The sequence below is a fragment of the Malaclemys terrapin genome, chromosome 4, assembly GCF_027887155.1.
Source record: "Malaclemys terrapin pileata isolate rMalTer1 chromosome 4, rMalTer1.hap1, whole genome shotgun sequence".
NCBI lineage: Eukaryota > Metazoa > Chordata > Testudines > Emydidae > Malaclemys > Malaclemys terrapin.
Window position 1 is genome coordinate 129,449,664 of NC_071508.1, and position 21,222 is coordinate 129,470,885.

The window sequence follows — 21,222 nt, forward strand, 5'->3', positions numbered from 1 at the left end:
GGAAGGAGGGAACATGGAATGAATTGTTCCTAGTGCTTAGGGCTCAAGGCCTAAATTTTCAAAGGGAGCTAGTGATTTTTGGGTAACATCAATTTTTAGGTGCCCACTTGAGACAGGTCACAGATTGTTTTGAGTAGATAAAGTCCTTTGTAATAATTGCTGGAAAGCCACAGATCTTGGCTCCACTCCCAGGCAATGTATTCTGCTGATGTTTCATCAGGTGATTGGAAACCTTTCTGCCATTGCTTGTATGGGCACCAGTGAGAAAAGCCAGTCATTGTAGATTCTATATACAAATATGTCCCAGATGCTTTATAGAAACACTCTAGCAGTAAGGTCAAACTCTGGCATATGTGGTCAATATTTATTTAATTCCTAATTTAATTCAGCGATCAGATCGATTAACTAATATGAAGGGGGTCAGATGTATAGACATACAAGACCTCCAAGCTCAGGTGCTAAAACAATGTCCTTTTTTAAAATTTATTGTACACTCTCCATAGCCGCTTGGGCATCTTGTCCTTGATATGAGTCTGTTCTTTCAGTCTCCATCTCTTGTTGGCCAAAGTGTGTGGCTGCAGATCCAATTAAGGCCTGATTCTGTGAACTTTCTGTGAGCAGAACTTCCATTCACTGCCGTGGTCATTCCTCACACGGGGATGGTATGGGAAGAGCCCAGTCCTGCTAACTCAAAGTGCGAGGATCCTGCTTTGACTATACAAGCAAATGAGAGCAGAAGATTCCCTGAAAAAGCTGCTTAGAGATAAAAGAATGAGGAGTACTTGTGGCACCTTAGAGACTAACATAAGCTTTTGTGGGCTAAAACCCACTTCATCGGATGTCATTAGCTACTAGAGGTCATAGTCCAAATGTGACTCTCTCTTGGAAGCATGGCCTACGCCTCCATGTCAGTGAGGTGGGGTTGGAGTGTTGGGTCAAATTTGAGTTCCCTGAGGCCAGAGCGAAGAAATGTGATGGATCTGAATTGCAGTTCGACTCCCACAGATGGCACCTGCATAGGAAGGAAATTTTAGAGATTCATGCCCTAAATATAATGTAGTGCATTTTATTTTGTGTCCATATTTTTGCATGCAGGACAATCTTAATGAAACCGAGTACCATAGGACAAACGTGTAAAGTACATTAGGAGAACCCGCTTCTGAATTTGCACCACTGAGAATTGGAAGTGACGCTGTGAAAGTCAGTAGAGGGTAAATAAGGTGAGAATTAGGTTAGAAACTGAATAAATATGAAAAGTGACTTTCACACTTCTCTGTAGGAAGTGCACCCTTTATGGTTACTTTTTTTCAAGGTCTGGAAAACACGCATTACAATGAGAGCTCAATCTGTTTATCTTAACAAATGGCTACATTTAGAAGACTAAACTCTACCGATATAAGCACTTATATTAACACATGCTAGAGATCCACGCTAAGGAGTTGTGCCATTTGAACTATATCTGTTTCTAACAGATTTAATTAAAACTGTGTAAGCCAAGCCAAAGAGAAGGTTTAGAGGTGACTTCATGGTCCATAAGTACCCGTACAGGAAGATGATGTCTGATACTGAAGGGTTTTTCTGTCTAACAGAAAAAAGTGTAACCAGATCCAATGTCTGGAAGTTGAAGCTAGATGAATTCAAACTGGAAATAAAGTGCAATATTTAACCATAAGGGTAGTTAACCATTGAAACACTTTACCAAGGGATGTGGTGGAGTCTCCATCACTTGAAATCTTTAAAAACAAGCCTGGATAGCTTTCTAAAAGATAGGAACTAGTTCAGACACAAGTTATGGGCTTGATGCAGGAATTACTGGGTGAAATTCTATATTGTCTGTTGTGCAGGAGGTCAAACCAGGTAGATAAACATAATGATTCCTTCTGCCCTTTTAAAATCAATGCATCAATTAATAATCCTAATTAACTTACATTAATTTAATTAAGTGCATTAAACTAATTAATTTACTCTTAGCTGTGATTTCCATGCATTACTCATGGCCTGATTCTGTATTGTATTGCTTTTCCTTGATGTATAATCCCTAGCCATGAAATTTAAGTGCATATACCTTCTGAATAGCCACCAGCAGCACTGTTTTGGTCCGCTCCACCCAATACCACAGGCTTCCTTAGCTAGTTTTCATGTTGTTTTTCCTACCTTTTCCCCTTTAACTTCCTTTTATCCTCTATGATGAACTGGTGATTTGGCCTTATGTATACTATATGGATGAATGCAAAGATAAATCTGAAAATGGCAGATTTTTCCCCCTCCCCATGCCCCCCAAGAGTGGTTACTTATTGAACATGGATAATTTTAAAGTATAGAAATGGAAGATTTTTCTAATCGAATAGCACCAAGAAAATGCAGTGCCATTTATTTTCCCCTTTATGATTTTATCAATATTAAGGAAAATTGCTATTAAAAAAGTGTGTGTGTGTGTGTGTGTGTGTGTGTGTGTGTGTAATATATATGTAGAATATGCAAATGTGAAAAATTACAATAAATTTTCTTAAAATATTTAATAACATTTTAATAGAAAACTGTTAAATGATAGAATTTTATCCAAAAGTATAATTTTGAAAGACTCAATCTGTACAATTGTGGTAACATAAATTGTACCTATGATTTAGTTAAGGCCTTTACAAATATGAAGAAAATTATAGAAACATTAGCCTTGACCCTGTAAATATTTATGCACCTGCATAAATTTAAATGAGTAGTCCAGTTGGTCACTACTCGCCTGAGTAAAATTGCATCTGTGATGAAGTTTTTGCAGGATCAGGGCCATAGACATGGAGCTTTATTTTGATCTCAAACTGGCGTATTTCAGGAGTAAATGAATGGAATTGGTGGAGCTTCACCTTTTAAAATCAGGGATGAGACATTTGTTAAAATCAAACTTCTGTGCTTATCTTTGAAGTATAGTTATCATAGGTTCTGTGGGACACTGGGACAGAGTATGTGTTAGTTCTGTTATCTAGAAAGCAGCTCTGTACTTTTGCATACGAGGGACTTCTCAATAACATCTTAAAGATGAGTTTAAATTGTATTTATAAATGATCAAAATGACACAGCAGTCATGGTGTTATTAGAGATGGGTGAGCCAATGTTGAGTAAATAAAGAACTTACCTGAAACTTAGCCCAAAATTTAGCATAGTGCTCCTAAATCCCTTTGAAAATCTCTCCCTAGAGCAGTGGTATCTGAACTTTTCCTGTCACACCCAACCCTTACCAGTAATGAAATCTGTCTGACACCCCCCCCCCCGCCCCATTTACTACACAGTTGGCGCAGCAGAGGAGCTTGGGCTGAAGTGGGCCGAACTGGGTATGGGGGAGGAGCTAGGACTAGAGGCAGAGTTGACCTGGGAGCGGAGATGGAATGAGGGCAGAGCTGGGCTGGGGGTAGAACAGGGGGCGGAGCTGGGCTGGGTGGCGCTGCCTTCCCACTCCCCATGGGGGCTGACTGAAGCCCCACTGCGTGCCCCCTCGAATGTTTTAGGGGAGGCGTGCGTGACAGTGTACCCCATAAGGCTTTATGGGGGGTGTTTATAAATGTATGTATGATATAACTGGAATATGTTTTGTGCTGCCTGTGCCATGTAACATATCTCCGCAAAGGTTATAGTCTACTATATCTATTCATCCTATTTGTACATATATATCATTTTCTACTTGAGGTTAAGAATATGGGCTGTATGCTTGCTTTTTTTCTAATATGTCTACACTACGGGATTAATCTGAATTTAGATAATTCGGATTTGAGAAACAGGTTGTATAAAGTCGAAATGAGTGCGGCCACACTAGCACAGTAATTCGGTGGTGTGCGTCCAAGTACCGGGGCTAGCGTCGATTTCTGCACCGTTGCACTGTGGGTAGCAATTCCATAGCTATCCCATAGTTCCCGCAGTCTCCCGCGCCCATTGGGATTGTGGGTTAAGATCCCAGTGCCTGATGGGACAAAAAACATCGTCACAGGTGGTTCTGGGTACAGCCTCACTTCCTCCCTCCCTCCCTCCCTCCCTGCATGAAAGCAACGGACGGCAGACAACCATTTTCGCGCCTTTTTTCCTGGGTGGGTGAACACTGCAGACTCCATACCACGGCAAGCATGGAGCCCGCTGAGGTCAAGACAGCACTCATGAATATTGCAAACACCTCGCGCGTTCTCGTGGAGTTTATGCTCAGCCAGGACCAGAAAAACGAGGCGAGGAGGCAGCGGCGGCGGCAGCGCAGCGACAAGCATGATGAGGACATGGACACGGACACAGAATTCAGTGAAACCACAGGCCCCGGTGCTTTGGAGATCATGTTGTTAATGGGGCAGATTCTATCCATGGAACGCAGATTCTGGGCAAGGGAAACAAGCACAGACTGGTGGGACCGCATAGTGTTGCAGGTCTGGGACGATTCCCAGTGGCTGCGGAACTTTCGCATGCGTAAGGGCACTTTCATGGAACTTTGTGACTTGCTGTCCCCTGCCCTGAAACGCCAGAATACCAAGATGAGAGCAGCCCTCACAGTTGAGAAGCGCGTGGCGATAGCCCTGTGGAAGCTTGCAACGCCAGACAGCTACCGGTCAGTCGGAAATCAATTTGGAGTGGGCAAATCTACTGTGGGGGCTGCTGTGATGCAAGTAGCCAAAGCAATCACTCAGGTGCTGCTACGAAAGTTAGTGACTCTGGGAAATGTGCAGGCTATAGTGGATGGTTTTGCTGCAATGGGATTCCCTAACTGTGGTGGGGCAATAGACGGAACCCATATCCCTATCTTGGCACCGGAGCACCAAGCCACCGAGTACATAAACCGCAAGGGGTACTTTTCAATGGTGCTGCAAGCACTTGTGGATCACAAGGGACGTTTCACCAACATCAACGCGGGCTGGGCGGGAAGGGTTCATGACGCTCGCGTCTTCAGGAACACTACTCTGTTTGAAGGGCTGCAGCAAGGGACTTACTTTCCGGACCAGAAAATAACCGTTGGGGATGTTGAAATGCCAATAGTTATTCTTGGGGACCCAGCCTACCCCTTAATGCCATGGCTTATGAAGCCATACACAGGCAGCCTGGACAGGAGTCAGGAGCTGTTTAACTACAGGCTAAGCAAGTGCAGAATGGTGGTAGAATGTGCATTTGGCCGTTTAAAAGGTCGCTGGCGTTCATTATTGACTCGCTCTGACCTCAGCCAAAGAAATCTCCCCATTGTTATTTCTGCTTGCTGTGTGCTCCACAATCTCTGTGAAAGTAAGGGGGAGACCTTTATGGCGGGGTGGGAGGCTGAGGCAAATCGCCTGGCTGCTGATTACGCGCAGCCAGACACCAGGGCGATTAGAAGATCACACCATGAAGCGCTGTGCATCAGAGAAGCTTTGAAAACCAGTTTCATGGCTGGCCAGGCTACCGTGTGAAATATCTGTTTGTTTCTCCTTCATGAAAACCCTCCCCCTTTACTGACTGATTTTCTGTAAGGAACCCACCCTGCCCCTTCCCCCATCTTTCTTTCAAACCAAATAAAGTCACTATCATTTAAAAATCATTTATTCTTTATTAATAGATTAGAAAAAGAGGGAGGGAACCCGGGTGGTATTTGGGAGGAGGATTGCTGGGAAGGAAAAAGCCACAAAGAAAAGGTTAAAAAAATGACAGCCTTTTGCTTGGGCTGTCTACTGGGGTGGAATGGGAAGGTGTACGGAGCCTCCCCCCCCCGCGTTCTTACACGTCTGGGTGAGGAGGATACGGAACATGGGGAGGGTGGAACAGGGGCTGAAGCGGCAGTCTGTTTTCCAGCAGCCGTTCCTGAACCTCCACCAGACGCCGGAGCAGCCCCAGCGTTGCATCCTTCATCCTCTGGTCTTCCTGCCGCCATCTCTCATCTCGATCGTCCCTCCTCTCCTCACGTTGGTCCCTCCTCTCCTCACGTTCACTGACTTCTTTCCTATACTTTGAAACTGTTTCCTTCCACTCATTCAGATGAGCTCTGTCACTCCTGCTGGATTGCATAATTTCAGAAAACATGTCCTCCCGCGTCGTCTTCTTACGACGCCTTATCTGTGATAACCTTCGGGATGGAGGAGGGAGGCTTGAGGAATTTGCAGCTGCTGTAGGGAGGGGAAAAAAGAGAGAATTGTTTTAAAAGCTACATTTTGCAGAACAATGCTTATACTCTTTCACGGTGACCAACACTGTTCACATTACATAGCACGTGATTTCTGTGCAAGGTCGCATTTTGCCTCTTAATGGTGAGTGCTTGTGGCTTTGCTGCTAGAGATCACAGGTCTGGGCAACAGAATTCGGCTTGCATGCGGCCATGGTAAGCCATTGTTTTACAGCTTCTGCACCCTGTAGCCTGTAGAGTGCTGCAGAAGCCTGGCCAATCTCAGCCAGTTGGGGGGGGGGGCAGTGTGGGGGGGCTTGTCTGGGCCCCTTCAGGCAAGTAGAGTGCTGCGGTTTTTCTGTTAACATTCAGCAGCACCAGAAAACAAACTAACCCCCCCCCCCCCCCCCGCCATGAATTCTCTGGGATGATCACGGTACCCCTCCCCCCACCGCGTGGCTGGTATCAGGGAAGATCCCTGCAGGCACCAAACTGCCGACCCCCCCCCTCGCCATGAATTCTCTGGGATGATCACGGTACCCTCCCCCCACCGCGTGGCTGGTAACAGGGAAGATCCCTGCTAGCCAAACGCGGAAAACTTCAGGGCCAATTTCCCATCTGCGCTTGGCTAACTGCAGGGAAGGATTTATTTTCCGCCACAGGCAAACAGCCCAGTAGGAACGGCCACCTCTGTCCCCTTAATTAAGTTCCCGTATTTCAACCAGGTTACCAGGAGTGATATCACTCTCTCCTGAGGATTACACAACAAGATAAAGAACGGATGTTGCTTGAATGCCAGCAAACACCGGGACCATACGCTGCCAGGCTTTGTCAGGCAATGATACCAGATTACTTGCTGCAAGCATGGCGTGGTCAAGTGTCCTACCATGGAGGAGGGAATAAGGATGCACTGCCCAGAAACCTTCTGGCAAGGCTTTCGGAGTACCTCCAGGAGAGCTTCATGGAGATGTCCCTGGAGGATTTCCGCTCCATCCCCATACACGTTAACAGACTTTTCCAGTAGCTACAGACTTTTCCAGTAGCTGAACTGACCGCGAATGCAAAGTCAGGCAAAGTAATCATTAAAAACCGTTTGCTTTTAAAACAAGTTTTATATTTTAAAAGGTAAACTCACCTGAGGTCCCTTCCATGGGGTCAGAGTCTTGGGTACTGGCTTGGGAGGCTTGGGAGGGTACTTCAGTCAGGGTGATAAAAAGATCCTGGCTGTTGGGGAGAATGGAGTGCTGTGTGCTCTCTGCAAGCTCATCCTCCTCCTCCTCCTCCTCCTCTACCCCATCGGCAGAATCCTCAGGCGTCGAGACTATCCCCGACCCAGAATCCACGAACAAAGGTGGGGTAGTGGTGGCAGCCCCCCCTAGAATTGCATGCAGCTCGGCGTAGTAGCGGCATGTCCGCGGCTCTGACCCGGAGCGACCGTTTGCCTCCTTTGTTTTTTGATAGGCTTGTCTGAGCTCCTTGACCTTCACGCGGCACTGCTCAGAGTCCCTATTGTGGCCTCTCTCCATCATGCCCTTGGAAATTTTTTCAAAAGTTTTTGCATTTCGTCTTTTAGAACGAAGTTCTGCAAGCACTGAATCCTCTCCCCATACAGCAATCAGATCCAGTACCTCCCTCACGGTCCATGCTGGTGCTCTTTTTCGATTATCAGCCTGCATGGTTACCTGTGCTGATGAGGTATCTGTGGTCACCTGTGCTCTCCACGCTGGGCAAACAGGAAATGAAGTTCAAATGTTCGCGGGGCTTTTCCTGTCTACCTGGCCAGTGCATCCGAGTTCGGATTGCTGTCCAGAGCGGTCACAATGATGCACTGTGGGATAGCTCCCGGAGGCCAATACCATCGAATTGCGGCCACACTAACCCTAATTCGAATTGCTAAAATCGATTTTGGCGCTACTCTGCTCGTTGGGGTGGAGTACAGAAATAGATTTAAAGGGCCCTTTACATCGAATTAAATGGCGTCGTTGTGTGGACGGTTACAGGGTTAATTCGAATTAAAGCTGATAAATCCGAATTAAAGTCGTAGTGTAGACCAGGCCTAAGTAAGCTTTGTGAGGCATTTGGTCAGCTTCTTTAGGAAGGAATTCACCAGGTTAAGTACCTGATCAGGAAACACTTGGGGAACAATGCATCTTGGAATGCTCCAATCCACATAAAAAGTCTTCCTGGAGACATGCAAGATACCATGTGGACAATGGCTTTGGCCTGTAAAGTCTGAGTCATGCAGGGGCATGTGACTTGCCCAGGTGACTCCAGGACTCTAGCTTGGAACTGGACTTTGCATAGGAGGGAGAAGGGGGGGTCTCCACCCACAAGAGAGTCTATTTAAACCCGGGGGAGACCCCTCCATTTGGTCTTCAGCTGGCTAAAGAAGGAGCCTCTCCATCCCCCCAGGATACTTGAAGGCAACTAGAACAAATGACAGTAACTACAGGGGGTGTGAGTGATTGCTGGACCCAGGCTGAAAGGAGATTAGCCTGTAAAAGGGAGCATTCTGGAACTGGTGAGGAACTTATCTGTATTTAGTTTGATTAGACATAGATTGCACATTTTATTTTACTTGGTGACTTACTTTGTTCTGTCTGTTACTACTTGGAACCACTTAAATCCTACTGTCTGTATTTAATAAAATCACTTTTTGTTTAGTAATTTACTCAGAGTATGTATTAATACCTGGGGGAGCAAACAACTGTGCATCTCTCTCTATCAGTGTTATAGTGGGCGAACAATTTATGAGTTTACCCTGCATAAGCTTTTTACAGGGTAAAACAGATTTATCTGGGTTTAGATCCCATTGGGAGTTGGGCATCTGAGTGCTAAAGACAAGCACACTTCTGTGAGCTGTTTCAGGTAAACTTGCAACTTGGGGGCAAGTGATTCAGACCCTGGGTCTGTGTTGGAGCAGATGGGAGTGTCTGGCTCAGCAAGACAGGGTGCTGGAGTCCTGAGCTGGCAGGGAAAACAGGAGCAGAGGTAGTCTTTGCACATCAGGTGGCAGCTCCCAAGGGGGTTTCTGTGATCCAGCCCGTCACAGCGTGCCCCACAGTTTGGAGACCAGTGCCCTAGAGAGAGGAAATGGTTATCTTTTGGTTTTAATTTTATGTACCTATACACTTCCTGGTATCAACTTGGACTGGAAGAAATGCCAAAATACTGCACAAAAGGCTGGTCTCACCAGTTAGGAGGTTCCAGAAATCTTCTGGGACTTCCACCCCAATTTGATTTGAAACCAGCCTTTGAACTCTACCCATCTCACCCCTATTGTAATATCAGCAAACCAGACGTTTATAAACAATATGATTCTTCATTAAGCGACGATGATTAATAAGACTTTGAAAAGATGTGCTGTTTAAAATTATCACCTTATATGGAGAGTTGCTCCAAACTTGGCTGTCACCAGAGAATATTTTTGGCTCTGGGACAATTTCCTTTGGCATGGCTCTTCAGTAAAGAATCTCCATTGTTTGGATAGCGATGGTTAACAAGAGATGGGACTGTTGTATAAGATTATTTTTGTATGAAGAAGAGAGGATGGAATGCAATAAGTAGGTCAAAAATAGAAACAAATTTTGTTTGGCCAGAAATTATGTGTAAATCTTATCTGACTTTTAAAAGTGGCCCGTTTCAAGGCAGATTTTTTTTTTTTTTTTTTTTTAGCACGTTGAGTTCTGTAGATCTGTTTGCTCATCGTTTTGTTGAGTGCTTCTAGATTTGTAGCTGTTTAGCAGGATTCTGTAGATGCCACTCTAGGATGGGGACAGAGATCTGATCATATATATTTCTAATTTCCCCCCCATTGCAAACTGGCTCATTGGGAAAAGTTACAGTGGGGAAGGGGGGCGAGAAAAAATAGGAGAGGCAAGTATAATATGGTATGTCTTCACTGCCCAGTTAACCTGGGTTTTAGTCCCAACACTATCGTCCACACAGCCAAACCTCTGGTTTGGAGATGCTGTAAGCCTGGAAGTATGGATTACAACCATGTCTGTCTTTCACTGGGCCTAGACCAGTGGTCCCCAAACTGTGGGGTGTGCCTCTCTAGGCGGCTGCAGAGAAACCTGCAGGGGGGCATGGGCCAGACCCCACGGTGGGCAGGGAGTGAGTGCCACCCAGTCCTGCTCTGCCCTCAGCTCTGTTCCAGCCCCAGCCCTGCTCCCAGCTGAGGCCTGGGCCTTGTATGCTGACTGCTGCACCGCTCCTGGCCCAGGCTCCCGGGGTGGGGCCGGGTGCTCGGACAGATTACATTACAGGTAAGAGGGGGCATGACATAAAAAGTTTGGGGATCACTGGCCTAGAATCAGCTCACTTTGCAGTGAGCATGCAGGCTAAATCATTCAAGTGCTGACAGTCCAGTCCATCAGTGCCTTCCCACAATTCCCCCCTCTCCCCCCCAAGTTATCCCTCATATGACTGGGCAAGAATCTTCAAGTGTCTCAGCACAAAGAATTATGGGAGATGCCCCCAGACACACACGGGTGCGTGCAGAGACTGAGGACTCAACAACTTGAGTAGGGCTGTGCTGTGGGAGTGCTTGCACTTGGTCTAGGCTAATCCAGGTGCTCAGACCCAGGTGCTGATCACTCAGCTTAATTGCGCAGTGAAGAGGCAGCCTTAGAGGCCAGTAGCAGGCTGAAGAGAGTGACAAGAATGGAAGGACTGAAATAGAGAGGAGCGTGATGAGTGAGAGAAGAGGACGATGGCATTAGCAGCAGCATTTTGGAATGACTTGAGTAGAGATAGTGGAGAGACTGTGTGGCTAGACTAATCTGAGTGCAGAGCTCCCTGGCCATTTCCTCTCCCACCCCTCATGCTGGATGGTGCCCACGAGAAAGGGGGCCTGTGCTGCCCCATACATGGCAGAATTCTCTAGTGGCTTATTGCACCCTCTATGCTGCTCCAGGGTGGATAGAAACTATCCCATTGTACAAAAACAACAAGGAGTCTGGTGGCACCTTAAAGACTAACAGATTTATTTGGGCATAAGCTTTCGTGAGTAAAAACCTCACTTCTTCATGCATCCGAAGAAGTGAGGTTTTTACTCACGAAAGCTTATGCCCAAATAAATCTGTTAGTCTTTAAGGTGCCACCAGACTCCTTGTTGTTTTTGTAGATACAGACTAACACGGCTACCCCCTGATACTTATCCCATTGTACTATGCCAACAGGGAAACCCTTGAGGTTTTCCAGGCAGATTGCTTAGGAAGTCTAGTTTAAGTGATGGAGATGACATGGTCAATTTAATGTGGAAAGCAGTTGTTGTACTGAAGCTAAGTCATGGTATTGTGTGGAAACAGACTCCACAGCCCCTTACTCAGATGTGAAAGTGCTACCACTAGTGCTATACATGGACAATCCCAATAGTAAAACCTAGGTAGATGCGCTTTAGATAGTGTGTGAGAATGGTGGCCTGTGGTTGAGAAATGACATCACTGGCAGTTATAGTTACCTTTCTCTGATGGCTTTCGTCCATCATTGCACATCATTGACCTTACACTTCTATGGCTACTAAAGCAATTTGTTTATCATTGTCTAATAATTGACCCTGGGGTCAGGTAGTAGATTAAAATAAACGAATAACCAGGAAAACATGTGCCAGTGGAACCCAGAGAAAATTGTTACATGCTGGAATGTTATGATAACCTTTTGAGAGGCAGCATGGTTGTCTAGATCAAAGTTTTTCAGGCTGTTCAGATTGGTGACATCTTGTTCAAATTCAAAAATGTTTACAACCCATTTACATTTATTATAAAATGATAAAAAATGTATCAATGAGAACACTAAGTACGGTATATATCATTTCTTTGTGTGTGTGTTACAAGATGTTGACAGCGAATACTTGACCTTGAATGGTAAAGGGGTGTGGAGAGTGGGGGAGCAAAATTTTTCTTTGCTTTAGAAGGTTTAGAAGAGGTTTTCATCACCTCATGACCTTTTTTTCCCCCCTTCCCTCCCACCCCCCCGATTGTCTTTTGTGACCTCCTGGAGGTCATGATCCACAACCACTGGACTAAAGCAATGAGTGCAAGGATTGGAGTCAGCAAATCCTGATCTTGGCTCTCTCTAATTTGCCGCAGATTGTCTTGGGCAGATTGTCATCTCTCTGACTTGGTTTCTCCATCTGTTTAAGAACATGTAGTAATATCTGCCTCACATAGATGTTATAGGAGTTAAATAATTAATTTTGATTCAGTGCTTTGGAGATGGAATGCAAGCATATATACAAGGGCTAAGGTGAACTGCAAAGTGGGGGAAAAAAATGGGCTTGTGTCCTTTTCAGTTGCTTGATGATATGTGAAGACAACCTGTTTCTCTGCTTGTTTAATATATTTGAAAATCAGGTCTTGTCTGTGTTGACTACATACCTACTGACACTGAAAGCTGAGCAGTGGGTGGTTGTTTTAGCATGCATTTAACTCCAAGGCCTAATGTGCAGCTCTGAGACTTGATGCCTCTCTTACCTAAAGTGTGTGAATTGATGATAGTCTGAAAGCAGACTTCCATCTTTCCTTTCAAAGAACACCAGGACAGAGCAGACTTGGAAATCCTGCTATGTATAAGGTTTTATATTTAAAAAAAAAGAAAAGAAAAAAAAAAGAATCAAAAAGGAAAACCAACGCAATTTTAAAAGAAACCATTTGTAGGTCACTCCATAGTTGTACATCAGTTTTATTTGTCATATGATGTCATGGGGCTGCTGCCACTGTTTTTGATACCTGACTCTGAAAGCAGAGGCCCTTGCTGAAGCGCTGCAAAGAAGTTTATAGTGCTGGCAAAACCCCACATCCATTTCCTCTGGTGACCTCTTTCAGAGCGTGTGCTCCTGATCCATGGATATTCAGGAAAACAAATTCCTGAGCTACCTCCGGTATCTTAAAATTATAATCATGGCCATCAGTGACCCAGAAGTTCTTTTGTAGGAGAGAAGGATGAAGTCTCAATGTTGTATCCTAATAACACTGAAATTCTTCTGCCTTTCTCTGAGCTGTAGAGTGCCCTTTGCACATGTGCACTGTGGCAGGTAGAAAATTCTAAGGGCCAGATTTTGGGGGTGGGTGGGTGTGTATAGACAGGAGGGTAGGTACAGAACTTCCCCCCCGCATCCTTGTGCTCTCATGCCACTCAGGGAGCACAGCTGCTGTTTTCTCCATGTATTTGCTCTCTATAAATACATCAGAGGGATAATCATATCTCCCTTCATCCTTCTTTTGTTTAGGCTAAATAAGACCAGCTCTTTGGGCCTCCTCTCATAAGGTAGGTTTTCCATTACTCGTATCATCCTAATAGACCTTTCTGCACCTGTTCCAATTTGAATTCATCTTCCTTAAACATGGGAGACCAGAATTGCACATAGTATTCCAGATTAGGTCTCACCACTGCCTTGTATAATGGTACTAACACTTCCCAGTCTCTAGTGAAAGTGCCTTGCCTGATGCATCCTAGGACTGCATTAGCCTTTTTCATGGCGGCATCACATTGGCGGCTCATAGTCATCCAGTGATCAACCAATACACCCAGGACTTTCTCCTCTTCTGTCACTTCCAACTGATGGTGCAGCTTATGATCTCTTCCTGTTCATTGGGGAACTCTGGAAGATACAGTGTCTATAGGGTGGTGCAGCTACATAATGCAGGCCAAAACCTAAACAGCATGACGTGTCCCTAAACTTTCAGAGATCCTTTAATGGAGGCATATTTCTAGTGGCATGAGAGCACTGATTTCGCTTGTCTTCCCACAAAGTTATCTGACCCATACACCGTGCTCAAAGACACTTATCTGTTAGGAGGACTAACTGAAATTAAAACTTCCATTAACTTTCCCCCCCTAAATATTTTGCTGATTAAAAGTGAATGAATACTGGTCTGAAATCTCCAAGACATTGGGTTGTGTTGTTGATTTCTAATAAAATAATTCCACAGTGTATTCCTGCCAGGCAATGGCTCTGACACCTTTTGTGTCCGTTATCAGGTAAAAATTATTTTTATTTTTGTTCTAAATATACAGAGCCCTGGAAGTGAGGATGTAGATACCTTAACTAAAGCACTGGGACATCCTGTTGAAGGGCAAAACCACCCCAAAACCCAATAGTTAGTGATTCCAGACCACTTGGATGGAAAAATAGTATCAAACTTTATATTGGAAAGTTATATACTGCCAGTGGTTTATGATGGACAATTACTATATACATAGTGGGTGAAATTCACCCTCTTTCACAGAGCCAGTCTAAAGTATATGCCCCATACCAGTTCCACTTAGAGCCTCAAAATAGGGCTTACCTGGGACGTAACTGGCGCATAGGCCTTGTGGTAGAGAAACTTCACCTAACCGATCAAATTGCACTGTCATTTACACCTGTGCAATCTCGTTGACTGCAGTGGAATTGCAGCACTGTAAATGAAAGCAGAATTAGGCCCTCAGAAGATATTACGTTGTAGTTGAAAAGTGAGCTTTTAAAGTCTTAATTCTCTATGCTGGATCCTACCAGGTCATTAAGGAGTTCACTACTAAATGTTAGGAAGGTTTGTTCTTCAGGTTAGATGCCAAGGAATATATGGTAATATTTTCACAGGGTAAGACTTACCTGTGTCCTGACAACATGCTTGATAATGACACAGAGATTTAATAGGCATGAATATGCTCAGCTGTGTGTGGGAAGCTGCTTAGTTTATGTTGACTGCAACTTTTGACTGCAAACACTCTACCATGTAATTAAATGCTTTAGAAGATCCTCTGGGCCATTTGGATACTTGAAAACTACTGCAGATATCCAGAGTATTTTTGGTGGCATGTGAATATTCTTCTTTGTATTCATATAACAGCATTCAAATATATATCTAATATTTACCCACCTTTTACAAGTGCATTTTGAAAGCCAAAAGGTCCACTGAAACTGCATGGCTACTGGGGGTATCTATTATATATTGTTTTAATTTGTGCTGAATATATTCATTTGGTGGTGATTATATTGTAATACCAACACCCCCTCCCACCCAAAAAAGCTGGCTTATCTAATGATGGCCAGTTTGAGGGACATTTCTATGGAAACTTGACATCTGTAGTTCATTTTATTTACTCATGTAGGGCCGTCCCTGTCTGCTGTTCAGTTTTCAAATAGGTTATTAGGATACTAATCAGAAGAGGTGTAACTAATATAAGATATTATGGGTGTTTTCTTGTGAATGTTCATGTGGTATAATTCTTAATTGCTAGGACAACTTTTATGCTGTATGAGTCAAATTAAACTTTGCTGCATTTAAAAAAAGCTGTGGTTTACCCCCCCCCCCTTTTTTTTTGTTTTTTTTTTTAAATCTAGGAATAAATAATACATTATTGCCTTTGATTTCAAATTCATGCTGTCCTGTACCTTTCCTTGGTACGGATTTTATAGTAGTACATTAATCATTTTCTGTATGCAGGCAAAAATCTAGGTCAGATATACATTTTGAAGATTTTGATCATATACAGTAGTGTTTCAAACAACATATCTGAAAACCATGAATCTTGTTAATTTTTGGTTAGGCAATAATGTGAATGCATTGGTTTCCTCATTACTTTTGACATTCAGAGCAAATGCTTTCTCTCTCACTGTTTTGCCATGTCTTGTCTATTTAAACTGTTGGCTCTTTGGGGCAGGAACCATGTCTGCTATATATTTATACAGCACCCAACACAATGGGCCTCCAAAACCCCACTTGGTTCTTTGAGCATGACCCTAATGTAAATGATGAAGAATGTAATTGTTTTGTAGTCAACTTTAAGTTTTAATTGATTGTTTAATTAGAATTGAATCAGTTCTGTATTATTGCAGAATCTGATACCACTTAACCCAGTGATTAGAAAGACGTTCAGAACTGTGTCCACTCTACTTGGTCTCCCCACCCTCCTTGAAGTATTAAAGCGAAGCAAATGGTTGTGTTGAAAGCATTTCCATTTCAATGCTGTGATGAGTTGCTGCTATGTGTTCATCAGCACCTTGGATCCTGTACAGAGCACCTATTACAGAAAATGGGTGTGCTGTCCAAGCAGCAAGACTGGCCTCAGAGGGAGCACAGGCTTGGGACTGATCTCAGGACGTCCACTCCCATAGGCACTAGATGGATTGCAGGGAGTGAAGCAGTTGATGTTCAGACAAAATCAGAGAGGGGTGAGGGCAGATTTTTGTTGTGCAATTGTGCCTGTTCTGGCATACTTTTAAAGCGTCATCAGAAGTGCCTCTATGGGACAGGCGAGCTGGAGGAAGGGGAAGCATGCTCATTAATGCATTACTGCTATACTAGCTTTTTCACAAACTAATTGTATTTACATTGAATATTAACAGTATTAAAGAGTACGTGGGGGGGAAATCTGTTGCCAGACATACTCATGGAACCCCCCGTGGGATTGTGCAGGTGGTGGACTTGGGTCCTGTGTGTTTGTAACCTTTTGCCATCAGAGTATTTTTCTCCCCACACACAGATCCAAGCTTCTTTTGCCAGAATAACCTCCATGCTGGTCAAAATAAAGACCACAGAGTGAAGGAAGTGAGAAATTTCTCAGGCAAGAGAGTTATTGAAATGAACAAGAATATAGTTTTCTCGTCTTATCACACCATGTCACTATCTCATGACAAAACATGTTATAAGTACCATAGCTGAAAATGGGACATGTGATTCATTCCATCCCCTCCACCCCCCCACTTTGGTATCTGGAGGTTTGATGATTGCCAGTGGTGTTGCTACTAGTACCATGCTGTTGAGTCAATATTGTCACCACAGATGCCATAAATGCCTTTGTTCAATAAAGTCTCTTGGGCTATTGGAATTGTTTCAGGGATTCTCCCAATACTAGAATAATCTAAGGTAACCTTTCCCTCCCCCACTCCACTAAACACTTTCAAATCTTATTTTGCTAAACCCAGTAAAGACCGTGGAACTCAAAGAAAACCCTACTGAAGAAGATCTTTAAGCAATATACTTGGCTGCTCTCCATGATCTCCATGCCTACCCCTGTGCAGAAAAGATAGCGCTGATCAAATGTATCAATACTGCTCAATGTGCTGCCTTGTCTTTATTTTCCTTCTCCGTTTCCACTCTGTTTTTGCCTCCTCTCCAATTGAAATTAATGCTGGATCATTCCATTGAGTTCCTTTTTCAATGTGGTCAAATCCACATCACCCAAATTATAACACGGTCCAATGACAGATGCAAACATAGTGGATATCTTTCCCCTTGCCGAAATAAACAAGCACTTTATTCAAATGTTTCAATCTTGTGTGATCAGATGGTACCAATGAGCACCTGAATGGATGGGGAGCACTGAAAACTTGAGTCAACAATGAGTGCTGCACAGGCCGAGATAGTGCATACTCTTACACGAAGTGAAACTGAGCTCTGTGTAGAAGGTTAACATAAAGTCTATATACAACTTTGTGTCCGATTTAAGCACTTGGGGAGAATTTCCCCCACAGCCTCTGGCAACATGCCTCAACCCTGTTCTGGATTGTCCTATTTCAAAGCCCCTTCAATCATTTTCTCCTCTGCTAAGATTTCCAACAAGGATGATAGTTTTTGTCACATGGACACTTGTCTAGTAGGAACTAGACTGAAACCACCAACTCGTCTTATATAAGCCACTGAACTGCTGTCAAATGTTAATAAATTATAGTAATGAGTACGGCTTTAACATGGGTCAGATTGGAAGGTGGAAACTGAAAGGCTGGGTTTCCTGTTACTTTACTGTCCAGTCACTGACCTTGTCATAACTATAAAGGGAAGGGTAATAGCTATCCTGTGTACAGTACTATAAAACCCCTCCTGGCCAGAGACTCCAAAATCCTTTTCCCTGTAAAGGGTTAAGAAGCTCAGGTAACCTGGCTGGCATCTGACCTAAAGGACCAATAAGGGGACAAGATACTTTCAAATCTTGGGGGGGGGAAGGCTTTTGTTTGTGTTCTTTGTTTGGGAGTGTGTTCGTTCTCGGGACTGAGAGGGACCAGACATCAATCCAGGTTCTCCACATCTTTCTAAACAAGTCTCTCCTATTTCAAACTTGTAAGTAAATAGCCAGGCAAGGCGTGTTAGTTTTCCTTTGTTTTCTCAACTTGTAAATGTACCTTTTACCAGAGTGTTTATCTTTGTTTGCTGTACTTTGAACCTGAGACTAGAGGGGAGTCCTCTGAGCTCTTTAAGTTTGATTACCCTGTAAGGTTAATTTCCATACTGATTTTACAGAGATGATTTTTACCTTTTTCTTTAATTAAAGCCTTCTTTTTAAGAACCTGATTGATTTCCCCTTGTTTTAAGATCCAAGGGGTTTGGATCTGTTTTCACCAGGGATTTGGTGAAGGTTTTTTCAAGGTTTCCCAGGAATGGAATCCATTGAAATGGTGGCAGCAGAACCAGAGCTAAGCTGGTAGTTAAGCTTAGAAGTTTTCATGCAGGCCCCTACATTTGTACCCTAAAGTTCAAAGTGGGGATCCAGCCTTGACAGACCTATACTTACGTTCTAGTTTATATGTTTCTGTTCCATAACATAATAGCAATTTTTGGTGCAAGGTGGGTCTTTTTCCTCAAGTGATTGAGCTGGGCATCCAAGCAGAGAATGAATGACCTTGTCATTCAGTGATTCTTTGTGTCTTTTGCTGATTCTGATGTACAGGACTCTAATTGTCTGTCTCCTTTTTGACCTGTTAAAGCCAGTGTTAACGCCCATACTCAGTATGTGAGAAGTTGCAGTGTTTTGCTTCTTTATTCCATCTTTGACATGCTACGTGACTTTGCAGGGTCTTCCGATTTAATTAGAAGCCCTCCGGCAGGATTATTCCATTCAGGTTTAAAATGCTGTATGGCAATGATGGCAGTAGATCAATAAGGCTTTGGCATTTCTTTGCCCCCTTATGTCTTCATTAGACACTTAAGTCATACAAGTTCTGTCAGGAAATCATATGCTAATCTTCATTCATGTGGACACTACGACATTATGCTCTAGATTGTCCAATCTAGTGGGAGTCTTAATAATTAATATCAAGAAATTACACTGTTAATTCCCTCGTAGGCTGAGAACCATGCTTGAGAGGTATGTGACACTACAAGCAGCTGAGAAAACACTGGATAAACTTTTAAAAACTTAATTTTTATCTCAATAAGAACTTTCAGCAATTGACCTTTATTAAATGTAAAAGCCTTCTGTAGTGTGTTTACCTTCTTTGAGGCTTTCTCCAGCCTTCACAGAGTGGCTATTGATGAGGGTGTCAGAGTTTGAACAGTAGACTGTTTCTTTAGTTCATAAGGCGTTGCAACAATCAGAAACCAAAGCAGTGATTTAGTGAATTCAAACGCAAGGTGAATGGATTTGTTTTTAAACAGTATTTTATTAATATTTTAATATATTTTAAAGCTGGCATTAGAAATCCCAATGTTGCACACAGAGGCCAACTCTGGGGGAGCTTAGCCAGTCTTCAGTCAGATCAGGGTTGGGCCAAAAGGAGGATAGAAGAGAGTACTTCACTTTTTCTTCCTTAATCACTGTGGGATCTCCAATCTTAATCCTGACTTTCAAGGTGAAATCCTGGTCTTAGTGAAGTCAATGGCAAAACGTCCATTATCTTCACTGGGGTCAGGATTTCCCCCTCAGTGTCTAGGAATCTCATATACTTTCTCTGGACCCTACCCTGAAGAAGCAAGGTGGTTTTCTGATGGCTTTGTTCCTCTTTCCTCTGATAACGTGGAGCTCTTCTTTTTTTTTTTCTAAGTAGGATACTCATAAACAGCTACTTTTCATTTCACCTCTCCATTTTAATGTTTATTTTTGAGGATAAGAAATACTTTGGCCAAATTTAATAATAATAATAATAGGTATATTATCTCATAGAACTGGAAGGGACCCTGAAAGGTCATTGAGTCCAGCACCCTGCCTTCACTAGCAGGACCAAAATTCACCCTTCATTTACATCAGATGGTGAAACCAAGGGCAAAATTTGGCCAGGTATGTTTTTCTGTTACTACAATATACATTTATTCCCATTTTAATAACTTATTTCCTTTTTAAACCAGGGATCGGCAACCTTTGGCACGCAGCCCGCCAGGGTAAGCCCCCTGGCGGGCCAGGCCAATTTGTTTACCTGCCATGTCCGGAGGTTCGGCTGATCGCAGCTGGTAAACAAACCGGCCCGGCCCGCCAGGGGCCTTACAGGCCGCGTGCCAAAGGTTGCCGATCCCTGATTTAAACAAATGAAGCAATGCAAACGAAATCCAGTGTTCTTACTCTGCAAAAAATGTTCTTGCTCCAAATTAAATCAGTTCAGCTTTTCTACAAGTCTCTAGTGTCATTTCTTTCTCTTGTGTCTTTTCCTCTCACTCCAGCCTCTCTGCTCTCAAGCACACTTCCTGGGTTCAGAGTTCGGATTGTTGGAATCCTCATGAAACATCCTTGAGAACAAGGTGTATGCTTTACCTAAACAAATAGCTATTGTGGGGCCCGATCCTGCATTTCTTGCATACCCAAAATGCCCATTGAGGCTTGGTGTTCAGGGAACACAGACTTCTATGGATTTCTCTCTCTCGGGGTGTGTTTTTTTCTGCCATGTTTATAAAACACAAGGTCTCTAAAGCCTCTCCAGATTGTTTTGGAAGAACATATGCTTTGCCTTTTGGAGTATTCTAGGAATGTTGCTCTGGTGTCTGTCTTACTCCAGCATTCTGATAGTTTTTTCCTTATCTACATACAGTACATGTAACTTTTTTGGCCTTTGTAACCTGAGCTTGAGGTATCTTCTGTTGTGTTGTGGTTCTTGTCATATACCACTTATACTTTGGCAACTTCCTACCCTTGTGCTTTTTGAGCCACGTTTTAATCACGAGGCGTGCAAGGAAACCCGTTTTATTCACATTTTAAAGAAGATTCCCATTTGGTCGAACCCGTCTCCTTTGCCTTAGAACTTTTCATGTTGCTTCGGAGATTGTGTTGCTCTGTTGCTAGGCAGCTGAAGCATCTTCAGTTACATGCCACAATTTGTGAAATTCTTAAGTTATCTCATTTTCTTTCTTTTATTTTGAAATGTGACTTTTTGGCTTTCATCCCTCTTCATTCAGTTGCACTGATATGATTTATTAGCATTTACCCCCTGAATTTCTGAGAGCCAC

General features: G+C 43.4%; 1 protein-coding gene across 1 annotated transcript in view; it reads left to right on the plus strand.

Annotated features, from left to right (window-relative positions):
• The window catches only part of EVL (Enah/Vasp-like), a 225,346-nt gene that overhangs the window by 12,670 nt on the left and 191,454 nt on the right, over positions 1-21,222 (plus strand). The gene's annotated exons all lie outside the window — the stretch shown is intronic.